Raw genomic sequence first — 4,835 nt, forward strand, 5'->3', positions numbered from 1 at the left:
AATACCTTTTCAAACAACTTCGAGTAGAAAAGAAACGCTAACTTGTTTGAAATAGTTGTCCTTGTAACTATTTAATTTCGATTCCGGGTGCTAGGGGACATTAAATTTTCACATTCGACTTTGGAAATTTCAATTGTAAACAACATTTTTTTATGTCCTTAAATTAAAATGTTCAGGCTTGCAGCAAAAAAAAATTGCACTGCATTTTTATGAAGTAGTGAATTATTATTTTAATTCAAAAAAAAAATTTTTTTTTACTGTTTTACTGCATTGATTTTTTCACAAAGTAGTGAATTATTATTTTTTCAATCTAAGAACTTGTGCCTATAAAGTATGTGAGACTTATTTTAATATCGAGTGAAATAATTAAAGTTGTAATAAGTTGCTTAACTAAATAGATAATCCCAAGAAACTGAATCGAAAATATAAAAACTTCGTTGATTTAAAAAACATTAGATGATAGTAAAAATAGACATGTTTTGAGTGTCCAATAATAAAAGTCGCAAGTTATTGAGGCTTGACAAGTTTTAAGAATAGGCGATTATATTTGAACGCTCAAAACAAGTCGACTTTTACTTCCCTCCTCATATTTTTTGAAGCCAGTTGAGTTTTTATCATCAATTGTACTGTTCTACATTTAGGTCTTGATCATTAATTTGAAAAGGATTTTACACTCGTTAAAGTAAACATATGCATTTTCATATTTTAGCAAGATTTATGTGATCTTTAAAAACGTAAAAGCATCAATATTGTAAAAATTATATTTAACTTTAAAATTAAAATTTTGAGACCAGATATTTTGAGTTAATGAAATTAAATATTTTATCTTTTAAATTTTCATGCCCCCATTTCAGTATCTCAAGGACCTTACGAGCTCTGCTTTAAAAGAGAGTATCGTATCAGATATATATGTTACCGGCAAAGCATGAAATCCGGCATTCTGTAGAATGCCTAGGCATTGTATATAATGCCTAAAATTAGCCGGCAAATATTTCACACATTTCCTAGCCATTCTATTGAATGACAAATGAGAATAAATGTTTTTTAACTCTAGAAAGACGGAAAATTAGTATATACCTATATTGCCCAAAGGCAGTCAAAATGACTGGATTGTGAATGCGTAAATAAATTTGTTTAAAATTCATTTTTAACTTTTTTTATATTATATACAGTTATATAACAAGTCATTAGTAAATATTAACAATAAAAAAAAATTATATGTTGTACAAAATGTAACAAAATTCTAAGAAATTGCGTCATTATATACATCACAGTTTTTCTAAATGAAATTAAAAGCAGTCAAAATGACTTCCTTAGGCAATCTAGTGTCAATCAAATCTTAAATAATTTATAAATTGATTCAAATTTTCTTTTCAAAGAAGATTAAAATAACATAGAAATTTAAGTATTGAACAGAAATTAGCTTAAAAATTGTCTATTGCCTAGAAACATCGAGATATTTTCGATTAACTATTAATTAAACCTCTCCGAACAATCACAGAGCATTATTTCAACTTTTTTTTACAGTCATAGCTTTGTTGCTTAGCAACCTGGTACAATTAAGCATTCTTTTTTTGAATTAGTCAATGGGTTATCTTAAAATAATCATTTGCGCAAGCTGCTTAAAATAATCATTTTTTGGCGGCTTTCTGGACTAACGCCAAATATCTTAACCTTTATTGTGACCCAATTTTTCTAAAATTGTGTCTACTCCCACTAATTCAAGTGACTGAATTCCAAATATGTAAAAAAAATATATATGTGTATTCAGAGAAGTACGTTTTTGTGTCTGATTTCGTAACTTAATTAATAGTTAGCACTAATTAATTAACTAAATGGATAATCCCANTAAATAAATATGAATAAATAGATCTATCCAGGATTGCTAACCGCTACTTCTAAGCTTCCATTTTAGAAAGTTGGCACAGTCCTTATGCGCAACAGTTAAACTACTGATTTAGTTTAGCCCTGTCCAGGCATTTGTACATTCGCAAATGCGTATTTTTTATAGTTTCAAAGGTTGGTATATGTTAACTTATAGTTCATAAAAAAAGACATGAAACAGAGTTAACAAGTGTTTACTAAATAAAATAGAAGTTATCGAACTGAACGATTTTGCATCATCTCAAACTAGTACACTAAAACTGTTAAAATTACCGACTTTCGATTAAAAAGATTAAATTTTGTAACATTTGCTACCAAACATCATGGTAATAAAATCCATATTTTTCTGTTATTTTTTCCAAAAGGTTTTTCCGAAGTGTTTCGTTAAAAATCACCGTGCTTTTTGGTATTCCCATAGATCCAGAAACACAGTAAATTTGTCCATATTCTTGTAGTTTTAATCATATTTTTTCTCAGTGTAGAAAGAGTTTTATCCAATAAATTATTAAAGGAATATTTTTGCCAACGTTTCTAATTCCTCTAATCTATAATAAAAACACCTTTATCTCAGTGCAGAAAGAGTTCATCATGTAAATTATAAAAGGAATATTTTTGCCAAAATTTCTGATTCCTTCAACCTATGATAAAAACACCTTTATGTTATAGGCGTGCCTAGAGGACACACCTAAAAGCAAACAAAGACCAATTTAGAATATTAAGTAGATCTTGCATTTTAATGAAGTAAAAGCTTGGACTCATTTGTTCAATTAGCTCTAAAAGTAGGCAACAAAAAAAAAGATTAAATATCGAATAACCTAGATGCATATAGACAATAAATTAAACGATGTCACGATGTCCATCTTGTTTTTATATTTACAATAAACATTCATCAACATTGCAAACATTTGCAATAAAAGCATTTTCTTATGAAAATCTGTATAATAATAATATTTAGCACTAACGATTTAATTTATTAAAGGACTTATGGAAGGAAAGGAACTACAATAAAGAAATTTGTAAGAAAAAAAATCATTTCTTTCTATTAAGTTCTGTATTCTTAAATATCGCTTAATTATATGTCTGTATATATATACATATATATATATATGCAACAAAATAAACAAATACAAGAAAACACGAAGAAAGTTAAGAAAAACAATAAGTTCCATTTATTGCGCATAAGCTGCAAATAAACAGAACTCACTAGATAAGCTCAAAATGAAGATAAAACAAAGGAAAATCATAGACATATGAAAAGGGGGGAATAATAATGGGAAAAAAATAACAAACAACTGATTTAAAAAAAAAGGATGTTTTTCTTTTTTTTAAAAAAAAACCAGAAAATAAAAGATATAATCTTTTCATCAGCCCACACGATTATATCCGCGAAAAAGAGTGCTTTCTGATATTGTATCAATACAGCCAAAGCAAAATATATTAATACAATAGTGTGAGGAGCACTCAAAAAAAGTTTTTTTTACAAAAATTACAACAAATAAATTAGAACACAATATATAAAAATAACACGTAAAAACAGAAAATAAAGTAAAATAAAAAGAAAAAGCAGTATAAAACAAAATCACTAAAGCGAGTAGCGAAATCAGATGTACTTACATGAACGGGAAATTTTTCAAGAATGATTGTAAAATATTTTCGCAACAAGATTGACAGATTACAAAATATGAAAACAAAAGAGCAAATTGAGTGTAACTAGAGGAATTTAAAGTGCCGTTCTTACATTACTGCACTGCTGTAGTGATTTTTAATGCTGTGCATTGATTTGCTAATTACCTAGGATGAACCCGAAATGGATGTGCGCAAGGTAATATTATACTGGATAATTTAAAAAGCTGACCGTAAATAATTTTAGGAAATAAAAAAATATTTATTTAAGAAAAAATATAAAATAGAAAACAGAAACATAAATTTCCTGTTTTGCAAATAATTTTAGCCACGGATTTGCCCGAAATGGATTGGCACATGGAAAAATTGTAAAAATTATCAAAGAAAAAAAAATAGTAGATAATTTTACAAGAGTTTGCCCGAAAATGGGTTTGCACATGGAAAAATTAATAAGGAAATTTTTAGTAAACAATTTTACCCTCGGATTTGCCCGAAATGGATTTGCACATGGAAAGATTATAAAAATTAACGAAGAAAAAAAATTTTGGTGGATAATTTTAGCCACGGATTGGCCCATTGGATAAATGGATTTGCACATGGAAAAATTATATAGATTAGCGAAGAAAATTATTTAGTAAAAGAATATTTTAGTAAATAATTTTAACCACGGGTTTGCCTGAAATGGATTTGCACATGAAAAACTTATACAAATTAACAAAGAAATTATTTAGTAAATAATTTTGGCAATGGATTTACCCGAAATGGATTTCCACATGGGAAAATTATATAAAATAACAAGGAAAATGTTTAGTAAATATATCCACAAAAATATACGATCAATTCAATGATTTTATATAAAATTTTATTACTTTAGTTGGGTATCCATTGTTTTTTATCAAATTTTGGACGAGTTTATCAATTTATTTTTTTTTTGGATAAATAAATATTACTACATATTCTTTTAATTCTGTTCATTTCATTAAAGGTGGTATTTAAATAGATGCTCCTAGAAACATTAGAATTCCAAGTAACTAGTTTATTAATATTAAAATTAAAATCATTTCTTTTATCGTATAAATCAACAAAGCAGATATTTTCAACTTTCATAATACCCAAATCCAAAAAATTGAAATTAATATTATCATCATGATTACGAAGTAAGATTAATTCCTCAGGGTATATATCACTCAATAAAACAGTAAAATCTTGGAAATTAAAGATAATTAAGTCATCAATATATCTAAAAACAAATTTAATACTCAGAGTAAAATTTTTTTCATAATAATGCAAAAATAAGTTAGCTAAGAGAGATGAATAATTAGATCCCT

At 26.9% G+C, this 4,835-nt stretch overlaps 1 protein-coding gene across 1 annotated transcript in view; it reads right to left on the reverse strand.

The window, feature by feature from the left end:
• Nucleotides 1-4,835, reverse strand: part of LOC122271661 (neural cell adhesion molecule 2) — a 139,462-nt gene that overhangs the window by 66,300 nt on the left and 68,327 nt on the right. The gene's annotated exons all lie outside the window — the stretch shown is intronic.

The sequence above is a fragment of the Parasteatoda tepidariorum genome, chromosome 1 (genome assembly GCF_043381705.1).
Source record: "Parasteatoda tepidariorum isolate YZ-2023 chromosome 1, CAS_Ptep_4.0, whole genome shotgun sequence".
Lineage (NCBI taxonomy): Eukaryota > Metazoa > Arthropoda > Arachnida > Araneae > Theridiidae > Parasteatoda > Parasteatoda tepidariorum.